Raw genomic sequence first — 23,797 nt, forward strand, 5'->3', positions numbered from 1 at the left:
CTCTAGACTGTAAGCTTGTTATCGAACAATCATATTTATTGAGCACTTACTGTGTGCAGAGCACTGCACAAAGCACTTGGGAGAGTACGGTATAAAAGAGTTTGTAGGCGTGTTGCCTGCCCACAGTGAATTTACAGTCTAGAGGAAGATACAGATATTAATATAAATTAAGGATATGTGAACAAGTACCGTGGGGATGAGAGAGGAATGAATAAGGATGCAAATCCAAATGCACAGGCACCACAGAAGGGAGTGGGAGAAAAGGAAATGAGGGCTTATTTGGGGAAGACTTCATGAAAGAGATCAGGGCTGGAGATGTAGACTTGGGAATTGAAGACAAGGGAGCGAATGGGGAAGTGGGTGTAGATGGAGAATAGAACTGAGCCTTGAAGGACTCCCACAGTTAGGGGGTGGGAGACTGAGGAGAAGCCTGCGAAAGAGACTGAGAATGAGAAGCCAGAGAGACAGAGGAGAACCGGGGGAGGACAGTGTTAGTGAAGAAGAGGTTGGATAATGTTTCCAAGAAAAGAGAGTGGTCAACAGGGAGGTCGAAGAGGATTAGGATGGAGTAGAGGCCAATAAATTTGGCAAGAAGATCATCGGTGACCTTCGGGGGAGCAGTTTACGTGAAAAGGGTGGAAGTCAAATTGGTGGGGCCGGGGGTCGTCACGGAGAGAATCGGAGGAGAGGAAGTGGAGACAGCAGGTGTAGACGACTCTCTCGAGAAGTTTGGAGAATAATAGTAGGAGGGAGATGGGGCAATAACTGAAGGGAGCTCTGGGTCAAGGGAGGTCTGTATTTAAGGACAGGGGAGACATGAGTATGCTTGAAAGCAGTTGGGGGAAAAGCGAGTGGAGAGTGAGCGGTTGAAGACGGAAGTTGGGGAAAAAGGGAGGGGGTATGTGCTTTGATAAAGTTGGAAGGGATGGGGTTGGAGGTATAGATGGAGGGGGTGGATTTTGAGAGGAGGCAGATCTCCTCTTGAGAAAGATGCAAGATCTGGGAAAGATGGGAAAGTTGAAGAAGGGGTAGGAGGGAGGGACTGAAGAGGAGTAGGGGAGGTTTTAGGGAGATCATGTCGGATGGCTTCAATTTTCTCAATAAAGTACGTGGCCAGGTCGGTGGGGGCAACGGATGGGGGAGATAGGGGACGAGGGAACATGTAAGCGGGGAACATGTCTACCAACTCTGTTATATTGTTCTCTCCCAAGCGTTCAGTACAGTGCTCTGTACACAGCAAGTGCTCAGATAATACCACTGCCTGATTGACTGATTGATTGAAAGGTTAGGCAGCCCTCAAGATGTTAATTGGCCCCTCCAGATCTGTCTTTTCTTCTTCCAGAATGAATAGAGAATGGTGAGGTGATAAACAAAGGGGAAGAGAAGGATGGATGGAGAGAAAAAGAGATGGGAGCAGAGAGAAAGGTACAATGGCGGATGTCTTGAAAAAAAAGAGGTTCAAAAAGAAAAGGAAATGGGCGCTTCCTTCATTTCCCCAGCACAGAATCCCAACGTGTGATAACTTCAGCAGCCAGGAGGACCAAAGGGCCGGGACACCTCATCCAAATTCGTTTTCATTCCCAGAACCCTCTGTCTCCGACACGAGCTTCCCCCACGCTTACACCAAGAGAGGAGGGGGCGGCAGGCCAGGCCTGCCCTTTTCCTGCTGTCAACGGGAAAAGCTGCAAGAGGAAAGCTTTGTTCCTGGGATAAAGAGCATTTAGCAAGTTCCAGGTGGAAACCAGAACAGAGGCAGAAGGCATGGAGCAGGGACTTAAAAAGAAAAGAGAAAAAAATCTCACAAATTGGCCCAATGGAGGGTTGCACCAGGGACTTCTGAGTATGGATGATTGGAGGCTTGTTCTCTGCAAGTGCCAAGCCTCCAGCCGTCAGTCATCAGCCAGAGGTGACTGGGCACAGAATTTGTCTGTGCCTCTGGCCCTTGTCCAGGCTAAGCAACAACATACTGCCCCAATGCTTCTCACAGAAGATTAGAAGCAATGCCATAACTGGGCCAAACCAATATCAGTTAGTTCCAGGGGAGTTTGAAGAAGGTCCTACCACCGACAGTGGCAACCAGATGCCGGCAAAAAGCGGGTGCAGCATGGTCGGGGGAAAGAGGACAGACCTGGGAGCCAGAGGACCTGGGTTCTAATCCTGGCTCAACCGGTTACCTGCTGCATACCTTTAGGCAAGTCACAACTTCTCTATATCTCCATTTCCAGACTGTCTAGCCTAATTAACTTGAATCTACCCCCATGCTTAGAAGCGTGCTTGACACATAGTAAGTGCTTAACAGAGTCATTCATTCACTTGTGCATTCAATCTTTATTTAGCACATACTGTGTGCAGAGCACTGTACTAAGCACTTGGGAGAGTACAGCAATAAATAGACACATTCCCTGCCCACAATGAGTTTACAGTCTAGAGGGGGAAAGAAACATACACTGGCAGAAATCGAACCCAGGCCTGATACAATAACAACAACTACAACGACAGGGTGACAGTCACCCCACTCTTCAACATTGATCCCCACTCCTCATCATTGATCCTAGTGGTTCGAGATGGATCACCTAGCATTTTGAATTTGTCCGCTCTTGGTCCCTAATCCATGAATTTCTCCAAATCCCCTGGAACCAGTTAATATTTTCAGCCCACATGGCTTCCAAAAGCCTACCACCTGCTGAGTGAGGAAGTATTTCCTTTGGTTTGCTTGGAAACTCCCACCCTCAGTTGTCAACGGGTGTCCCCACAGGCCGGGGGTGGTGGGATTTAGTATCCCTCACTTTCCCTTCCTTTAAAGTCCTTATCACCCACCTCTACCGCTCACTCCATTTACTAGTCTGGGTCATTTACCACCCCTCAGGTCCCTCCTGCAAGTTTCTGAACCATTTTGATCCCTTGGACGCAGGCTCCATCTCCTCATTTCTAGTCACCGTACCATCTCTGCCCTTACCAACTCTGAAATTACTCAATCCAGCCACAGCCTCCTCACCTTTCTCTCCCACACACACTCCCCCACAAATCTGTCCTATTCCCCTAAAGAGACCTCCGATCTTTTGCGCCCTCCAGTTTTCTAAAGTCATCATGCCCTATTTGGTCTCCATACCCAAACTACCTTCTCTTCAGGCACAAACCGACATCCTCAATATTACCCTTTCCAATGAATTCAATTCCCTCTCTTGCCCATCCCTCTGCCGATCTCATACCACTAACCCACAACCTCCAAAGTACGCTTCCTCTGCTACAATCCACCCTCTTCTCTCCATCCAAACTGCCACTATGCTTACTGGAGCACTTATTCTCTTTCGCCTCGACTAATGCATCAGCCTCCTTGCTGATTTTCCTGCCTCCTGTCTCTCCCCACTCCAATCCATACTTCATTCTCCTACCAAGGTCATTTTTCCAAAAACAACATTCAGGCCATTTCTCCAGAGACCTGCCCTGATTAAGCCCTCATTTCTCCTATTCCCTCTCCCTTCTGAGTCACCCTTACACTTGGATCTGTACCCTTTAAGCACTTGACGTCCACCCCACCCTCCACACAACACTTATGTACATATCCATAGTTTATATCAGTGTCTGTCTCCCACTCTAGACTGTAAGCTCCTTGAGTACTGTACTCTCTCACTTAGTACAGTGTTCTGCACACAATAAGCACTCAGTTGATACCACTGATCGACTGATTGATGAACAGCAATTCCGTGTTGGCCCCATCCACAAACCATCAAGATTTGGGAGACTTCAACCATGCCCTCATCTGTCCAATCTCTCCTCACACTCTCCCCCGGTTCTCTTAGTTCCAGCTCCACTATGTCCCTTCTAAGATGTACTGACTAGAACTGCCCACACAGTAAGGCAGGTTTTATAAAGGCAGAAAACTCTATCATCTCTTTGGTTTTCTCTCCCTGCCAACCTCGTGGGACAGGCTAGTTAGACTCCCTGGGCCTAAGCCAGGAGCAACAACAGTGGGGGACACGTGATCACTGAAGAGGCCCAGGCTCTTAGAGTTGGCCTTGAGCAACCACTGGAGCCAAGTCAGCTATGGAGGCCTCCCCACTCAAGAACCTCCATTGTTTGCCATCCACCTCCCTTTCAAAGAGAAACTCCTTACCATCAGCTTTAAAGCACTCAATTAGCTTGCCCCCTCCACCTTACCTCTCTGATCTACTACAGCTCAGCTGACACACTTCATTTCTCTACCTCTAGGTTACCCACTGGGCTCGGGTCTCATCTATCTCGCCACCAACCTCTTTCCTACACCTTCCCTCTGGCCTGGAACTCCCTTCCTGTCCAAATACACCAGATCATCACTCTCCCCACCTTCAAAGCCTTAGTAAGGTCACATCACCTCCAAGAGGTCTTACCCAATTAAGCCCTCTTTTCCCCAGCTTCCTCTCCCTTCTGCATCGCCTATGCAGTTGGATCTGTGCCCTTTGGACATTGGGTATTCGCCCCACCACACTTACGTACATATCTGTAATTTACTTATTTACATAAATATCTGTTTCCCCTCGAGACTGTAAGCTCATTGTGGGCAGGGAACATGCCTACCAATTCTACTGTATTGTATTCTCCCAGCGTTTAGTGCTGTGCTCCCTACACAGTAAGCTCTCAATAAATTCCACTGATTGATTAGAAGGAGGAAGCATGGGCTGGCTTCTTCGTGCTAGATGTGTCTCCACGGCTCTGCTCCCCTCTCTTCCCCTAGCTGGGGATCCAATGTCAGTGGTGATCGGGGTAAGAATAGGGGTAGTGGGGGAATGGGAGACTGAAGAACAGAGGAACAAGAGGAGGGGAAGAGGCTAGCCTCGGAGGTATGGTAGAACGGGCTGAAACAAAGTCCTTATCTCTGCCCATCCCAGCAGGTGGATCCTCCTCTGTAGACTGAACACTCACCGTGGGCAGGGGACATGCCTAATAACCCTGTTATATTGTACTTTCCCGAATACTTAATTCAGAGCTCTACATGTAGGAAGCACTACGTGGGGAAATAGCTCAGTGGTAGAGCACACTCCTTCCACATATGAGGCCATGGGTTCGATCCCCTCTAGACTAAGTTCTTTGTGGGTAGGGAATGTGTCTGTTTATTGTATTGTACTCTCCCAAGTGCTCAGTACAGTGCTCTGCACATAGTAAGCGCTCGATAAATACAACTGAATGTATAAATATGATTTACTGATTGATTGTCCACCATCACTCTCCCCTCTCTCCCCCAAGGCACTCAGTGACCCAGCCTGGACTGACTCAGGGGAACCCACTCAGATCCATACAGAGAATACTGGTTCTTAAGCCCCACCAAGAAGCCAGATCTCAGGATCCAGTGTGGCCTCAAGAAAGAGCACCAGGCTGGAGTCATGAGACCTGGGTTCTCATCCCGGTTCAGCTACTTGTCTACCGTGTGACTTTGGGGAAGCCACTTCATTTCTCTGTGCCCCCAGTTTCCTCATCTACATAAAGGGGAATAAATTCCTGTTCTCCTTCCCTCAAACCGTGAGCCTCACTCGCGACAAGGGCTGCATCTGATCCGACTGTATCGGATCCACCCCAGGCTTCAGCTCAGTGCTCAGCACACGGAAAGCACTCAAGAAATACCACAGGTATCATTATTATTACCTAGGCAAAACAGAAGAGCCGGAAACACCTGTCAGAGGAGGAGGGAAGACTTGGACACAGCCTACCATCCCCAAAGAGACCATGAGGCAGACATGAAACAAACCAGGAAAGTCAAACAGAAAATACCCCGACTCGGAGACAAGAACCTGCCCAACCCCTTCGACTGGCTGAAAGCACTGCAGAGACTCAATCCCGGGAGGAGAGGGAAAATGAAACAGCAAAGAGATCAGGGTTCAAGCATTGGGGAAATGCTTTTTGCCCAGGGGTAATTACTGTGCAGAGCAGACTCTCAGAGGGATCAGGAGGAGCTGAAACTGGGACATTCAAAGGGGAAATGCAAAGAGAGAGTTGGGGGGAGGGGGAGGTAGCGAGTGGGGGAGAGAGAGGAAGAGAAGAAGAGAGAGAAAGAGGGGGTGGGCGGAGAAAGAGAAAGGAGGGAGAGGGGAAAGGGGGGAGGAGACATCTTGAAAAGAAAGGTGTTAGACGAGCAATTAAAGGAAGAGACATTGCAAGGTGCAGACAGGGCACACAGGTGGAAAAGCACGTGATTGTCCATCCCCAGGGGCTGTCTCCTCTGCTTTATCCCTCACCAACCAGAGGGAGGAGGGGAACACCAAAGCGGACTAACTCCTCTCAAGCAACAGCCAGGGAAGATGAGGAAACTGGGCTAACCAAGGGAAGTCTTCTGATCAATCAATCAACTGTATTTACTGAGTGTTTACTCTGCACAGAGCACTGTATTAAGGGCCTCCAGGTCTCAGTATATATTAGCAGTGTGGTGTATAAGGACGAGTCTACTCCCTCCCGGAACCCAGAATGGGTGGAGATGAGGGTAGTAACCAGCAGGAGTCCCATTTGACCAGTCCTAGCTGAGAGGTGGCAAGGGGGTGTTACCCCCCTCTCTTCCAATCCTTAAACCTCTCCACTGTCCCACTGTCCCCCTCCCACCCACCTCTCTCCTTCTGCCTCCTGAACTTTGCCCAGCCTGTGACCCAAACAGGTCTGAGACCCCAGGCATCTATCTCTGGAAGCTCAAACCATCAAATGCTCCACCTTCACCCAAAGCTTCCTCTTCCCACACAGGATTAGGGCCAGTCTCCCCAACTTTCCCCCACCTCAGTCCTCGCCCATCAAAATGGCAGTCCGGGTGGCCAGGAAGGGAGAGGGCAAACCTCTCCCCACTGTCCCCCAACTCTCACGCACAGACAGGTCCTGTCAAATTCATTTTGCCGACTCTCTAATCATCTTTCCTCCCCCGACACTTAATACGCCAGAAGTAGTAAGCGATGCTTCTTGAGTCTCCACGGGATGCAAGGCCCTGGAACAGGTGCCCGAGGACCAGCCGGTGTTGATTACTAAGGAAGGACCCAGCTCCCTGCTTTCTGGAAGCCACCGTTCTAAGATGGCACCTGCACAGATGGTCACCAAAAAAGGACACACATAGCAATGGCAAGCATATGGGGAAGGAAAACAAGGAGACTACCTTAAAATCAAGTTTGTGGGGTATAAGGATGCTTTATTTACCATTGGGCTTAGCTGGGGAAAGGAGGAAAGTAACTATAGCCTCCGACTTCCCTTCCTCCTCTGTGCTGATTCCCTTCTCATGGCAAGGGGGTGGGGAGGGGGCAGTTAAACTCCCACTGCCACCCACACCAATCTGCCTTGAAACCCCATCTTTCCCCCTAGATGTGCACTGGAGGAATTACTGCAACGGTGGACTATTGTAATCCTTGTCTGACACCGGTATGAAAATGAGATGTAGAATACATTCCAAACAGGTCCCCAGGAGCTGAGCCCTGTACCACCAACCCAAAAACTCTAGTGCTTAGCCACTGATAACAGCAAATCCATAAGTGCTTAGCAAACAGGACAGAAGTGCTGCCCTAACATTCTGAAGATAAGACAAAGGACCATCAGCTATCTGGAGATGGGGCATGGTTATTTATCTGGGACTTCATGGGAAAGCCTGAGGGCAGGGTGAAACCACCTGGATCTCCAGAGGTCAACCAATCCATGCCCCTGTTCCTGGGAAGGACCTTACCTAAATCAATCTAGGTAGATGAGAATTTTACTGATTCCATACCAATTCTAGGGAAAAAGATTCAAGTCCTTCAGATATTTTTCAGATGTTCAGATATTCTTTCTTCCACTCCTTTCTCCATCACCCTGACTTGCTCCCGGTTCTCATCCCCCCATCCCAGTCCCACAGCACTTCTGTATATATCCGTAATTTATTTATTTATATTAATGTCTGACTCCCCCTCTAGACTGTAAATTCATTGTGGGCAGCGAATGTTTCTGTTATATTGTACTTCCCCAAGCACTTAAGTATGGTGCTCTACACACTGTAAGCACTCAACAAAACTGATTGATTGATTGATATTGGGCCTGCAGAGAATCATCCACGGGTACCAGATCAATGGCTCAGCCTAAGCCCCAGCACTAAAGTCTGAAAAGTACCTGGCTAGGATGTCATCTGTGGGAAGGGCAGAGTTAAGCTTGCATGGAGAGGAATGTGGGTAAAAATCAATCAATGGTTCAATAATAATGATGGCATTTGTTAAGCGCTTACTGTGTGACAAGCACTCTTCTGAGCACTAAGCACTATTCTAAGTGCTATACTCACTATGTGCAGAGCACTGTACTAAGCACTTGAACGAGTACTACACAACAGAATTAGAAGGCATGGTCTCTGCCCTTACCGAGCTTATAGGATACTGTGGGCCTTGGGCTTACTGAGCATCTGTGATGGTGACGCCATGATCACCAGGAGGCCTGGACCAATCAATCTAGTCCAAAATGAGAGGTGGAAGAGAGTTGGGTCAACCACCCTCAACCCAATTTATTTTTCCAGGTCAGGCCCAAACAAAGTTCTTGTTCTGGGGCCTCTCTACCTTCGAAGAAAGAAAGCTGTTCATTCCACCTATCTCTCGGTTCCACTATTGCAGAAGACACTTGTGGGTCAGGTAGTGGCTGATTACAGCTACCAGGTGAAGAGATTGGAGGTCGGGGGGCTCAGAGGAAGTAAGCCAACTAATTTTCACATCACCCCCAATCTTGCCTGTAAGAGATGAAGGTGCAGCTTCCATCTCTGACTTTGGGTGGGTGTTCAAACATTCATTGCACAGCCTCAGGATGAAAGAAGCCCATCACTCTAATAAAAAAAACCCTCAAGCAACAATTCTCTCCATACAAATGCACTCATCCTTTTACATTCACACAAGAGAGATTTTCTAAATGCTTATTTGGATGTCTGCATGCCCTTTCACAGCTGGGCTGTCTCCTCAAGGGCAGAGACTGCATCTGTGACTGCAGACAGGTGATGAAGTCTTTGGGTGTTGATGATAGTGACTCCCCCCTCCACCACAGGTTGAGTCCTCTAGAGGGTAAACACAAGTCCAAAGAGTTTCTCCAGCAACCTGCAATCGTTCTGCCCTCTGATCGGCCAGAAACTCCGTCAGGGCGTACAGTCAATCACCAGGGGTCTTTCCACAATCCTGGAATTGGAGTGATTCTCCCAGATTCTATCAATCAATTGTATTTATTGAGCACTTACTATGTGCAAAGCACGATACTAAGCATTTGGGAGAGTATAATATAAACAGAGTTACTGCAAAGTAGCATAGCTTAGTGGATAGAGCACAAGCCTGTGCTTAGGCAAGTCACTTAACTACTCTGGGCCTCGGTTACCTCATCTGTAAAATGGGGATTGAGAATGTGAGCCCCATGGGGGACAGGGACAGTTTCCAACCTTGTATCTAGCCCAATAGAGTGACTGGCACATAGTAAGCACTTAACAAACACCAAAAAAAAAAAGTTTGTAGGCAGTTTTCTGCTCCCGACGAGCTTACAGACTACTCTCCTCCTCCACCCCCACAGTCCCAGCCAAGACCTAAAGACCTCTTGGACAAGGAGGGCTAAAACCCTGTTTCTAAGGTTGTTAGCCATCATTAACTGGCTTTACCCAAAAGGATCACTAAATGGTGTTCATTGAGTAGTTGCCGGTGCTTGGGAGAGAACAATAGAGTTAGTAGACTAGATCCCTGCCCTCAAGGGGCTTACGGATCTGGAGAGGGTGAAGAAGAGAGGGGCATTAAAATAAACTGCAGGAAGGGAGAAACAAAAGGATTTAAAGATATGCATGTAAATGGTGGGGGGGGGGGTCTTCCCCCAGCAGGCCCCTTAAATTAGAAAAGTCATGGCTCTCGCCACCCCTCTTCCCTCGGAGACGAGCAGAAGGGGAGCAGCAGAGAGTGAGCTGGAGGGAGGGGTGGGGTAGAGTGGAGGGGGTGGGGACAAAACAACCACCGGCAACCAGCTGCAGAGAGAGGTTGCCGGTGGAAAAGTAGGCCAGTGAGGGCTTTCAAATCATTAACCTTCTAAACACTCGAGCTCCCCTCGGCTGCCCACGAGGCCTTTGCTTGGGTAAACCCAGCTTCACCCTGGCGGCTGGGCAAGGCACACTCCTCTTTGGTCTTGAACATAAATTCGCTTTGGGCCACGCTTACCCCTCAGCCGCCGCTCGTTGGGCCCACAGAAGACTTTAAGGGCTCCTTCTTCGGCGACGTAGCGTGTGGTGGTCAGTGGGCTCTCTGGACACCCACCCCCAAAAGGTCCACGCGGCCTGGCAGATGGGCACAGGGACGTTTACAGGGCAAGACTGGAAGATCGGATCCCACGCTAAGCCGCCGGGGGCCTCTGTCCAAACACCCTGCTGACGCCAGTGGACGATAACCTCAGGTCTAAGGCTACTGTACTTTGTCTTGGTCTGTGTCACAAACAACCCTCTGTGCCTGCCAAATTCCTGAGGGTTCAGGCAACAGCCCTTGAGCAAGTTTGCAGTCTGCAACAACCATCCCTCCCACTCGTCCCCTCCCGGCACCGCTCAAGGTCAGGCCAGCCCCACTGGGCAGATCAATTATTTACTGAGGCAGAATTAGCATCTCAGACTCCTTCAGGGGCCCAATCCCGGGGGGAATTTGGTGCCATTACCAAGTCGAGGGGCTCTTCTGGCCTGTAGAAGGTCTTGGGGGGCTGGGCATAACCTAGTTATGCCAGGTTTCCCCCAGTGGGGTTTTTCAGAGCCCATGACAATCCCCAGCATATGGACCAGAAGGTGCTTGGTGGGGAAGGAAGCAGGAATCAGGGAAGGTGGGAGAAGGTTAAGAAGTAGAAGATTGGCAATTTTATCTGAGAAAGCAAAGGGGAATGGAACAGGTCAAGTACTAGACAAAGCATATGCAACCAGTCCACCCCAACAAGAAGTTCTCACCCTTCATAAGGACAGCGGGGTGGGTGGGGGTGTAACAAGGAAAACACCAGAGTACAGAGTGGGGTGCGCATGAGAGTTGAGGACCAATCTTCGCGAATCCTTCGTTTCCTGACCACAGTGGAGGGAGAAAGCCGGGCAAGAAGCCGCTGAGCTTCATAAATCCAGGGGACGGAGGGAGAATAGGCAGAGTGAACCTTTAAGGGCCAGACCACTTCTCTCCCCTCCACAGCTCTGAGCGGAGGCTGGGAATGGATGCATTGGCAGGACAGACCCAGATGTGGAGGACAGGACGGGCCGGAGGGTCATGGGAGACAAACAGAAAAGACTCTTCTAAAATTCTAAAACTCAGCCCAGTGGACAACTGAAGTTTCATCGGATGAACTTTGGGAACCTGTAGAGCAATATCATTCTTTCTCCCAGGCTAGCAACACACTGCCCCTGCCTCAGTCTTTGCGAATCCATAGACGTGGAGGGGGTAGTAAAAGAAAACGAATTTCAAAGGGTCAAATTGCAGCCAAGTATGTTAAGAATTTAAATTTTAACAAGACACATCTCATTCCCAGATCAGTACTGAGCCTCAGAAATGCATTTTTTCAGTGCCCACCTGGTCATGACTCCCCACCCAGCCAGTGACACGGACGGATGTGGATCTGATCAGCGGAGGCCAGTCATGCGTCCTTTTAGTCAACATCCTAGGTGCCGAGGGGAGAGGAAACACTTCATCTTATTCTAAAGCTAGTTAAGGGAGGGATTTTCCTTTACACTCAAGTAAACTCTGGAGATCGCGTTTCTTCATCAGAAAATCCATTCATCTGCAACTCACTCAGTGTAGCTTTGGAAAACAGAAACACACACCCACATACCACCCCCACCCCGAATGGCATTACCCCTGGAAATTACTGGCCTGGCACACGGTGGGTCATCCGTGCTCAGAAAGACTCAATAGAGCACCTGGCTTGTGCCAACATCAGGGTTGGCTAGGGCTATTCTCAGCCAAATCACACTCAATTGCTCAAGATGTGCCACCTTTTCACCTCTGTCAGCACCCAAGCCGCCTTCCTAGGACCCTAAAGCCAAGGCCCCAGGATCTGCTGAGATGGCATTTATTAAGCGCTTACTAAGTTCCAGGCACTCTTCTAAGTGCTGGGGTAGAGACAAGCTCATCAGGTTGAACACACTCCATGTCCCACATGGAGCTCGGAGTCTTAATCCACATTTTACAGATGAGGCAACTGAGGCACAGAAGTTAAGTGATTTGCCCAAGGTCACAAAGCAGACAAGGGGTACAAGCGGGATTAGAACTCAGGCCCTTCTGACTCCCAGGCCCAAGCTTTACCCACTGGATCATACTGCTTCTCACTCGTGTTGGGGTTCAAACCCTCCGTCTCAGATGCTCAGGCTGAGGCCTGCCTTTTGTCTGCCCCATTCACTCTCTGTCCTTTGAGCCCTGCTCAAGCAGAAATCTAGGGGAGCCGGGGGTAGGAGGAGGTCCTAAGGATAAGCCGGTACCCCAGGCCCCACAGAAGGGATTGCAGTCCTCAGTGATGCTAAGCAATTTGCTAAACCCAGCCGGCCGCCTTCCCTGGGAGCCTCCACCACAGCAACCTCCCTAGGGGACCCGCTGAAAGCTCAGAGTTCAGGGCCGGGGGTGGGTTGGATGTACGCAGCAGGGCAGGGGGCAGAGGAGAGAAGATAGAGTTGGGAAACCCACACGATCTCCTGCAGAAAGAGCCCCCCGACCCGCCCCCCAAATGGAGGTTCCCTCACCTCTCAAATGGTGAAAGCTACAATTAAGAAAACAGCACTAGACTCAGCAAGCTCCTGGCAACACACTAAGAGGATGCTACTTTCTCCAAAGGGGATTATCCTCATTGCTGTCACTGAAACAGGCTGTAAATACTTTTACTTTGTTCTGATGACGAAAGAAATAGTATCGGGGCATATTAAACCACTGGATTAGATAAATCTGGTAGCAGAATAGCCGGGGCTCAATTTCACACAGAGAGGGCAGCTAATAACTAGGACGACAGGCAAAAAGCAGGGAGGGAGAAACGGAGAGAAACCCCGACCAGCAAAACGAAGTTGAAAGTTTTCTCATCCGCCCATCCATCGGCTCCTGCCAGGCGAGACTCGGCTCGTTACATAACCGGGGCTGCACTGAAGAGGCCATTTACAAAGCAGTACCAGGGAGGGACAACACCCCGGAGTCGCCAGTAATAGTGGGAGTTTGAGACCGAGCCTGGCTCTCTTCCCCTCCCAAGTTGCCCCGAAACTTCATCCGGGCCGGGCACGAGGCGGTGTTCCTGGGGACTGTGCTGGACCAAAGAAGTAGTAAAAGAATTCAAAACTTCCTGTGTGCCAAGCACCGTACTGAGTGCTGAGAGAGTACACACAGGTGGGACTTAAATACGGTTCCTGTCCCTAGGGGAGCTCACAATCTAAAAGTTTAGGCGGGGTGAAGGGACTGGAGGCAAGCGCAAGAGGAGCGATGAAACGTTAAAACGCAACATAAACGAATAAGATGACACAGGCTCCAAGTCTCTGCGGTGATGGAGGGGTTCCGAGAGCACGCGGGAGCACGGATCCTCAGTGGCAGGAGGGGAGGCGGAGAGAGATGGATGCTTTGGGATATTCCCCGGAGGAAGCCCGTGCTTCCGTCGGACCCGGACAACAGACCTCATCCACAACAGGGAGCGAAACATGAGCCCAACACCTTTAGCTAGAAGGCCCGCAGACACGGGCACAATTTATGACTTGGTATCGATTCATTTTCTGCAGATTCCTCCATTAGAGTCTGGACTGGAGGGGTGGGGGTTGGAGCTGGGGGTTGGGGGACGGGGTGGGGGAGGAGGGGAAAGGGAGAACAACATGATTCATAAGAGACAATACGCCCTGCTGCTCCAGCTCCCTGAGAATCCACTGGAAGTGACTCAGATTTCCCAGCTGTCCTGGAAATGCCGCATGCCTAAGCCTCAGCATCTGGGGATGGGAAGGGAGAAAACAGTGGGGCAGGAGGAGGAAGAGGGAACAGACGAAGTCAACGCACGCCCCTCGTGCTCTTCCTCTACGTGATTCACACTCTCTGGAGCCAACCTCACCGGCGGCCTGGAACGAGGGAGACCAAAGCCAGAGAAAAAGTTTCCCTCCACTGTAAGCTTCTTGTGGGCAGGTAGCGTAACTGCCAACTCCGCTATACTGCATTCTCCCAAACTCTTAGTAGAGTTCTCTGAACGCAGTAAGCACTCAACTGAGCAGGACTCACAGCAGGTCACCTCTCTGCTCCCGCTGGCTTCGGTGAGAGGCCCACCGTCTCAGCCCCCAATGCCAAAAAGCCTCATAAAGATAAGTCTCTCTCTCCTGACTTCAGCCTAACTGGCTTATTTCAGTTACAAGGCCTGGGGTTGTTTTATCAATTTGAAAGTGGCAGAGTAGAACAGGGGCTGAAAAGCCTGATGTTTTCTTCCAATGCCTCACAGACTTCAAACTTACACCTCCAAACACAAAGCAAAGCCCTTCCGGCTGCCCCTGGCCTGACCTGAGAGGAACTCACCGGGGCCCAACGGAAGATGGCTTGGGGGGAAGGGGGGTGTGGGGTCTCGGCTCCTGGGGGGTGGGGGGAAGCTAAGGAGGGCTTGCTCATCTCTAAAGGGGGGGCGGGGAAGGGAGAAGCGGGGCATCAAGGTGAACACAATGACCTAGGGAACCCTCAGTGATAAACTTGAGTTTTTCTCTTGTTTGTTTTTAATGGTATTTGTTAAGCACTTATACTGTTCTAAACACTGGGGTAGAGGTAAGTGAATTATGTTGGACACAGTCCTTGTCCCACATGGGGCTTACAGTCTAAGAAGCGGAAGAACAGGAGAATAGAGGCACGGAGAAGTGACCAGCCCAAAGTCACACAGCAAGCATTTGGTAGAGCTGGGATCAGAACCCAGATCCTCTGATTCCCAGGTCTGTGCTCTTTCCACTAGGCTAGGCTGCTTGTCCCCAGTGAAGTGCCCTCTACAGAAATGCTGGCAGTCCCACCTCAAGTTGGCCTCAAGCCTCTGACCCTGGGAGCACAAGGGTCAGGTGGCCCAAAGTTCTAAGCCACCAGACCTGGACACCCGTTCGGCCACTGGCCTCTATCCCGGGGGCCTGGGGAGTGGGGAGGAGAAGGACCAAGGCACTGAACTGTGGCATATGTTAAGCACTTACTACATACCAGGCACTATAATAGGCACTGGGACCCAGTCCCTGTCCCACATGGGGCTCACAGTCTTAGTCACCATTTTACAGGTGAGGGAACTGATGCACGAAGAAGTGAAATGACTTACCCAAGGTCACATGGCAGACAAGTGGCGGACCTGGGATTAGAGCCTAGGTCCTACTGACTCCCAGGTCCATATTCTATCCACTAGGCCATGCTGCTGCCACTGGTTGAGTGGGCCTGGTCAGAAGCACAGCCCTGATTTGGGGAAGTCCTGTAAAAGCCTTCAAGAAATCAAACCACCAGAATGGTAAGATTTTTCTAAGGACATTACCAAGACCTTTTTATAGTTGAATTTCCCCTTACCCACCAACGCCCCCACCCCCCGCCCGGCCCCTCCTCCGCTCGTCTCCATTGTTTGCAATATCCTCCCAGGACCTGGAAAACACATTTGGTTTCCTTTTTGAGTGTGTCTCATTGCCACTTCTTTTTTTCTGTTTGGTAAAATGGCCATTTCCCACCTTCTGTCCCCCAAGCAGCTCTCAGGCAGCTCTGCTGTCTCTGAACCGGGCTTCCTGTGGGCATCCAGCACTGGGGCGGGGAGGAGGTCTGCCCTTACTTTCAGCATCAACTGGCCCTGCCCGACCTACATTCTTGTCTCCTTTGGCAAGGAAGGGATCTCTTGACACTGAACACTTATGGCTTCCCAGCCCCCAAGACCCTCAGCGGCATGAAACTTACTCTGGGCAAGGAAAGTGTCTGCTAATTCTACTGTACTTTGCTCTCTCAAGCGTTTAGTACAGTGCTCTGCACATAAGAGGTGCTTAATGAATACCACTGATTAATGAAAAAGCCTTGCAGACTGGCCCAAGAGACTTACCTTGACCCCTTTTTGCTAGTCTAGCCTTCTCCAAGGAGTTCAATCCAGAGGGTCAGGAATCTTTTCGAGCTCAAATCACCACTCATCCTGGGCAAGTGGCTAACTGCAAGGGTGGTGTCCAACAGGACTTGCCTCGCTAAGGCCGGAAAGAAACAGAGCTCAGCTGGACGGGGCTCAGGCTCGAGCCCTCTCGGACTCACTGCAGGGGCTCTGGGGCGGCTCGTTCTCCTACGGGGGACTCTGGAGCTGCTCCAGTGGAGTTCACGCAAACTGTTTTCTCATAGCTTCCTCACCTCCCCTCCCCTTGCACCCACCAGCTCCTCCTGGTAGTTTCCTTCCTTCTCATCACCCCCATCTCACTGCCCACTTAGAGGGACTGAGAAATCATCTTAGGACCCATTTTTGATTTCCTCAGTGGTTCTCCCCCAGCGCCGGCCAAGCTCCCAGTTCCGGGCCATTTTATTGAAGACCAAGGGTAAAACGAAATTAAGCACCGGGTCACATGCCCAGGATCAAATGAGAGCCAGGCGGCAGGCCCTGAAGAAAGTGAAAATACTCTGCTTGGTTTGAGGGGTGGGGAAAATCTCCTTCTGGACAGGTGCTATCACCCGGTTTACAGAGATGAGAGGCTGGACTCCCTTCCACCTCCCTGTTGCTGTGACTTTATGGGTCTGGAGACTCTCCCTTTGGGCTGCAGAGAGAAGCTGGTGCTCCCTCAGCCGTTGAGATTTATTTATTCCGATTCCACTGCTGGTGGATATTTCCAGATCTGTCTCTTCCCTTGGGATGTAAACTGCTTGGGTACAACCCAATCAGTGGGATTTACTGAGCCCCGTATCCTGTGCAGAGTATTGAATTAAACATTTGGGAGAGTACTGTAGAGTTAACAGACATGATCCCTGCCTTCAAGGAGTTTACACACTGGTGGCTGAGATAGACATAAATTATAGATTGAGGGGGAAATGATAAACGTGTGTGTGTGTGTTCTGATCTGATTTCAAATGGGCCCTGAAGATGGGAAGGGTAGTGGCCTGCTAGAGGGGAAGGGGGAGGGAGTTCTGGGCAGGAGGGAGGGCGTGAGCAAGAGATCAGCGGGGAGAGAGGAGAAAATGAGAAGCAGAGAGTAGGAAACTCTCTCGTGCTTCTATTGTACTTCTTAAGGACAATGCACAGTACAAGGCATTGAATTAATACCACCATCGCCGGCAGTACTTACTACTAGTAGTGAGCCTTTAGAAGCAGATGAGAATAGCCAGGGTGCAGAAACATTTCTGGAAACGACAGGGCTTGCAAGGTTGGTGGCCAGGATCCCCTTGCTACTATCCTTGTTTTCCCTCCAGTGCTTTAAATTTAGGCTTCTCCCAAACTAGGACACACAGGCGGTCGGGCCGTGTGCCCGAGTCTCCTGCTCCAGACGGGGAGCGGGCTCGGGACGGGTGACGTGTTGATTTCTGAACGGGTCACCTTTGACAGAGTGAAGCCAAGTCCCTTGACCAGCAGCAAACCCTGAGGCTGCGGGAGGAGGAGTGGAGGGGTGGGAGGTGCTACACATTATTTAGTGCTAGCTCCTTCCCTTGGATTAATCCCAGAGGAAAAAGATGAAAGGAGGGAAGAACGAAGAGTGGGAAGTTACAAAGTGGGAAAACCCTGACAGGCACGCTGGTGGAGGCGGGGAATTCTGGCCAGCCAAGCCAGAGGATTCCAGGAGGCATTATGGCCTCCATCATCGTCACCAGTGGGGTTTCCTGAGAGCCTAAATGTGTGCAGAGCAATGTACTGGGCACTTGGGAGCATAGACTAACAGGTGGAGACACCGGGAATCCCTGACCTCAGGGAGTTTTCCATCCACTGGGGTTGTAAACTTTTTCTGCAGGAGGATTTCGGTCCCCAGAAGAACAGAAAGACTCAGGGGCAGAGGCCCAGCCACCAAAACAGGAATACGCTAGAAGTGGGGGAGAAGTAGAATGGTTGCAGTCGAGAAACTGCCCATTGTAAAGGGTACCTCACCTCGCTTCCTTCACGCGGCCCCAACCCTCCTTCCTAGCAAGGACCCCTACCCGTCTCAGAGAGTTGTGAGAGCAGTGTAGAGAGGTGCTCCTCAATACTTCCACTCTTCCCTTACCATAAGCAGAGGATTTCTGGGACGGTTTGGGATGCCAAGAAACATTAAGTCATGAGCCTCTCTCAGCAGGAGCTTGCGTCACCTGGACGCAGTGGCCGGGAGAGTGGGAACCCATTAACCACCATGAAGTCAGACAGCAGATCTGCAAGGCCAGGGTCACCTCTCTCCTACAGATTCCTGATCCCTCAAGCTTCATTCCTTCGGTCTCTTTTCCCAGAGCCCATCCTAGCTGAATAAGGAGGCCCAGACCTGGCTGGTCCTTGGAAGGGAGACCACGTGGGAAGCGCGGGGGCCACCACCGTGTCTAGAGAGACGGTACGCAGGACTCCTTTCCACCTCTCTAATACTGTGACTTTCTGAGTTGGGGAGTCTCCCTGGGGACAGTTCAATCCCATCCCTGGGGACAACTCAATCCCATCGCCTCTCCACTCCTCTCCATCCTCTCCTCCATCTTCTACTCCAGACTCCTATTCAGTGTGGCTCAGTGGAAAGAGTCCGGGCTTGGGAGTCAGAGGTCATGGGTTCGAACCCCAGCTCTGCCACTTAGCTGTGTGATTGTGGGCAAGTCACTTCACTTCTTGGTGCCTCAGTTACCTCATCTGTAAAATGGGGATTAAGATTGTGAGCCTCACATGGGACAACCTGATTACCCTGTATCTATCCCAGCGCTTAGAACAGTGCTCTGCACATAGTAAGCGCTTAACAAATACCAACATTATTATTATTATTATTCACATCCCACACTCCATCTCCACCTCGTGCCCTTGCCCTAGTGGCCTGCCCACCCGATCTCAAGCTTACTTTCTCAAGACTGTGACCTCTCGGGTGGGAACGGCCCAGCCAGGCCGCCGGCTCTGATTCCCCCACATTAAACATCTATCTCTACTTAGTCTGTGAGCCCCAGGTACTGTGTCTGACCAAATTAACATGTATCTACCCCAGCGCTTAGAACGGTGTTTGGTACAGAGTAAGTGCTTAACAAACACCATTAAAATAAAATCTCATGGATGGAGGCTCCTAGCAGTCACTGACTTATTCACTTTATTTACTTCACTACCACCTTGCAACTATTTTACCTTTCACTCCTAGGGCATTCACAGTACTCGCTCCACAGCACAGCAATCCTTCCTTCCACAGAGTAATCAATAGAGAGGGAGAGAGTTGTGCTCTGCCCAGAAAGCAAAATGGGGAACTGAGACAGAAAAGAGTTCAGAGACTTGTCTTTGGTGACGTGCCTGCGGAGGACTCAGGTCTTGTCACACCTAGGCCCCGGCTCTCTCCACCTGAACCGGCAGTTCCCGACGGGAGCCTTGGGAATAGCCAAGCTCTGCAGAAGTTCCTGCCAGGATCCCTCAGGGACAGTAGAAGCTGGTGGGGATGGACATTTTGAGGGGGAGAGAGCAAGAGGACTGTAACTTCCTACGGACTGGGGACGGGGGTCACTCACTGTGGGCAGACGGGCACTTGATAAACGCTCTTTGACGTCAGTAATATCATCAGTTAGTGGAGCGGGGGGGGGGGGGGGTCGATAGTACTGACGGTTACTGGGAGGAGAGCGGTACTCAAAGAATCTGAGATGTTTAGAGGTGGAGAGAGAAACCGTAGGTTAAAAAAACCAGAGAGGGGATCAATCTGGGCCAGAAGCCTGAAAGCAGGCCCTCCCCACCCAGGCCCGATATTCCCCTGCTTTGGCCGTGAGAGCCGCTCTCATCGCATTCACCTGGGTGCCTCGGTAGCGCAGACCCCCATAAATACTACCTCTCTCTGCAGTGCGCCGAGAGGTTGGGCAGTCGGGATCCTGCCCCTCGCGGGATGCCAGCAGGGACTTCTGCCGGGCTCGCTCCGAGTCCCCGGGGCTCCGATCTTCTCCCGGCTCCTCGCTCGGGCCCGAGGATCCCCCGGAGCCCAAAGCGGAGGGCCCGAGGGACCGGACCTGGGCTCCGGTCCAACACCCACCCCCCGCCCGCGACTGTAAATGGCCGTGACTAGAGGTGCTGAGCAAAGACCGGGGAATCCCGTCTCGTGGCTGATCTTTTCGGCCAAAGGTCCTCTCTTTCCCCCAACTACATAAACGGGGTGACCGAGCCGATCCGGCCGGGTGGCCCTCCTGAGAGTGAAAGGGGCAACAGGGGAGGGACTGGAGAGGGATCTCTCTCCCTCTCTGGCCGGGTGAGCGGTAATATTTACTCATCCAAGCTGTTGTGAAAACTCCTACTTATAAAGCCATCACTTTGCCTCAAATAGGAGTCAACAGAGATACGCAGGCCGCGACCACTGGCACCATTAGCATTTCTAAAACTGTTTAGTTTGTCGATCGAACCTCGACAATCACAACCCTTAGCACCTCTCTCCTTCCTTCCACATCGGACACCTTTTTGGAGAGATCGACTAAATTGAATCTGGCTCAACCGGGGCCCGCGGGTTGTGGTGGGGGGGAGCGTGAGGACATGTGGCGAGGGGGAAAGAGGAGGAGACGGAGTGGGACACCGGGAGGGGGGGTGTCGCCGCCGTCCCCTGTCGCGTAGCCACCTCTAGGGTGAAGCCCAGCTGCTGCCGGATTTAACACGGGCTGCCAAGCCCGGCCGGGCCCAATCGATACTTGTTGACCGGTCGAACCAAATCAACAGGAACCCATCCAGGAAACTCTCCCCGACCCCTGCCAAATCTCGCCAAAATCCCGACCGGGAGGGGGTTCCCAGATCTCTTCCCGCCCCCCGACTTCCTTCCATTTCGGATGAATCGGCGGGGGGGAGGGGAGGAGGGGCAGAAATCATTCAATCCCTCTCCCCGTGTCCCTTCCAAAGGGAACACCACTCGAAGAAAACCGGTTGCGCCACATGAACACAAGAGCCTCTTCCATTTTCACCAAGCGGGGACACACGGGTTCAAACCTCCCACATAGGACAAAAGTTTTCCCTGTTCTGGAGGGAGGGGGGAGGGGGTGGGTGGGGGGAGGGGGCATTCCTCGCAAGTGACATTATCTGTGACCTCCGGCTGGCCTGCCCCCGTCCCTCCCGCCCCGCTCCCCGGAGATGCCCCCCCGCCAACGGCCCCTCGGCCTTCCTTTGTCTCCCCCGGGGGGCTCGGCCTCGGCAAGGTGGGGGGTCCGGGGTGGCCGGTGGGCGACCGCGGCCTGCAAGGCTCCCGGGCGCTGAGATCTTCCGTGCGCCCCCTCCTCTGCCATCCTCCCGGCGGGGCCGGTCCTTACCTGCGGCCGGTCCGGGTCCCGGGTGCCGGCTGGGGGGAGGCCGAGGAGGGTCCCGGGGGTCGGGGGACGGGGGTGGGGGGCGGCTTCCCCGGGCCCCGGCTGCAGAGCTGCGACCTCCGGGCATGCACCGGCGGCCACGGCTTGGCAGAAGGCCCCGGCCCCTCTGCAAACCGCCACCGGCCCCGGGCCCTTCTGCCACCGGCCCCGGGCCCAACCCCGGCCCCGGCCCCAACCCCAGCCCGCTTAACCCTTCCCAGGCCGCGCCGCCCCGCTCCCACCCCCGCTCCACGCCGCAGCCGCCGCCGCCGCCGCCGGCTCCTCCTCCTCCTCCTCCTCCTCCTCCTCCTCCCTCCTCCCCCGACCGGTCCTCCACCGGCCCCTCCCCCCCCACCCGATTGGCCTGCACCCACCCCAGCGCTCAGTCCAGCCGTCCCCACCCTAAGCGCTTAATCGACACCACCGTTATGATTACTCTGCCCCCCCCGAGTCCCCTACCCGTCGTTGGGCAGGACCGGTCCCTCTCTGTTGCCGAATTGGACATTCCGAGCGCTTAGGACAGGGCTCCGCACCCAGGCAGCGCTCGATCGGATGAATGAATGGTGGGCAGGGGGCTGGGACTGGAGCTGGGGGTTGGGGGGGGGGGAGGGGGCTTCTCGTCGGGGGTCTACCGGGGGGCGCGACCTTGGGGTGTGGCCTTTAAACACAATGGGATGTCAACTGGGCCCGATTTTCGCCTGCTAAGCCTTTCTGGGTTCCGTTTAAAAAAACAAAAACCCACCCAAAATAAAACCGAAAAAAACCAACCCCCAGGGATCGATCCCGGATCCCGGTTGGGATTCTGAGATCTTTGATCCTGATCTGACGTTGGACCTGATTCTCCGAATCCGGATTGATTCTGGGTCGGAATCTGGAGTGGCAGTGACCCGGGACCTTCGTTTCCCCGTGCCTTGAACCGTTGGCTGGGGATTGTCTCTATCTGTCGCCCAAGCGCTTAGGACAGTGCTCTGCACACAGTGAGCGCTCAATAAATATGACTGAAGGAATGATGAACGGGGGGAGGTCGGGATCTTGGGGGGCTAGGGAAATGGGGGTGGGGGGAGTCCAGCCCTGTGGACGAGAGAGAGATTCAGGCCGAGGTCAGAAGTCAGACCGATGTGGGAAAAACAGCCGAACCGCCGAAAAACAAACCGGTGTCGTTTGGGAAGGTCACTGGGGAAGAAAGCAGGAAAGATAAGAGAAGAAATGAAAATAGCAAAGGCTGGGTTAAACCGGAGCCAGTCGCCCGGATACTGGCAGGAAAACAGTTAAAGTGATCTGGACGTGTGAATGGGGCGGGGGGAAAAGAGGAAAAATGGAGTGACTGAAGCCGGACCTGATGGGCAGAGGGAAGAGCAGGAGAGAGATAAAAAAAAAATAACATCAACCCATAAAGAGGAGCAGAAACTCCAACCTGCTGCAAAGCCAAAGAGTAAAGTGAGGAAGAAGGAAAGCAAAACAGCACCCGCAGAGCCCAGCCAATGATATCAGCGAGCAACAGTTACCCCCATCAAAATTGGAGAGAACTGGGTCGGGTCACGTGGTTGGAATGCTGAATTGGATTCTTTCCCCAGTTAATAATAATGTCGGTATTCGTTAAGCGCTTACTATGTGCCGAGCACTGTTCTAAGCGCTGGGGTAGACACAGGGGAATCAGGTTGTCCCACGTGGGGCTCACAGTCTTAATCCCCATTTTACGGATGAGGGAACTGAGGCACAGAGAAGTTAAGTGACTCGCCCACAGTCACACAGCCGACAAGTGGCAGAGCTGGGATTCGAACTCATGAGCCCTGACTCCAAAGCCCGTGCTCTTTCCACTGAGCCACGCTGCCCGGTTCCACCCCTGGGTGACCCCCACCCCCACCCCGGGCAAGGCATTACCCCTCCCCATCTGCGAAATGGGGAGAAACATCCCTTTCCCTCCCTATCTCGGAGAAGAGATTATCTGTAAAATCAACCCATCGATGGTATTTATTGATCGCTTCACTGTGTGAGAGCACCGTCCTAAGCCCTGGGGAGAGTGCGATACAAGAGTTGGTAGACCCTTTCCCTGCTTTGAATGTTCTAAAACTGTCTATCCTCCACAACGCCTCCCAAATTATTCCTTTTTCTCCGAATGACCCCTCTTGGGTGCTTGCTTTGGCCATAAGCACGTCCTTCTTGCCCAACCACCTCCCGAAGGACCGAGATGCCCCAGTCTCACCCATCCACACGGTATCTGAAAGCCCAGCCCCTCTAGGAAGCCTTCCCTGATTGGGAGTGGCGGGGTGATTGTCTACCTAAGCCAGACAAACAACCCACTTTCCACAACACAAAAACCACACACACTCGAGGTCTGTCGAATGTAAATATTTATTTAGTTTTAGCCCGTGCTCTGGCTGTTAAATCGTCTCTCCGTGTGTGGCGGGGCTGTCTGCGGCTGGGTCTGTACGGGGCAAAACCCGGTGCCAGGGTGAAACTATACCGTGGAATCG

At 52.2% G+C, this 23,797-nt stretch overlaps 1 protein-coding gene across 1 annotated transcript in view; it reads right to left on the reverse strand.

Annotated features, from left to right (window-relative positions):
• NDST1 (N-deacetylase and N-sulfotransferase 1) overlaps positions 1–21,335 on the reverse strand; it is a 59,631-nt gene extending 38,296 nt beyond the window's left edge. Inside the window, exon 1 of the mRNA XM_029050220.2 lies at positions 21,288–21,335. The gene's annotated coding sequence lies outside the window, so the exon portion shown is untranslated. The remainder of the gene's footprint in view (positions 1–21,287) is intronic.
• Between the last annotated feature and the right edge of the window lie 2,462 nt (positions 21,336–23,797).

The sequence above is a fragment of the Ornithorhynchus anatinus genome, chromosome X1 (genome assembly GCF_004115215.2).
Source record: "Ornithorhynchus anatinus isolate Pmale09 chromosome X1, mOrnAna1.pri.v4, whole genome shotgun sequence".
Classification (NCBI taxonomy): Eukaryota; Metazoa; Chordata; class Mammalia; order Monotremata; family Ornithorhynchidae; genus Ornithorhynchus; species Ornithorhynchus anatinus.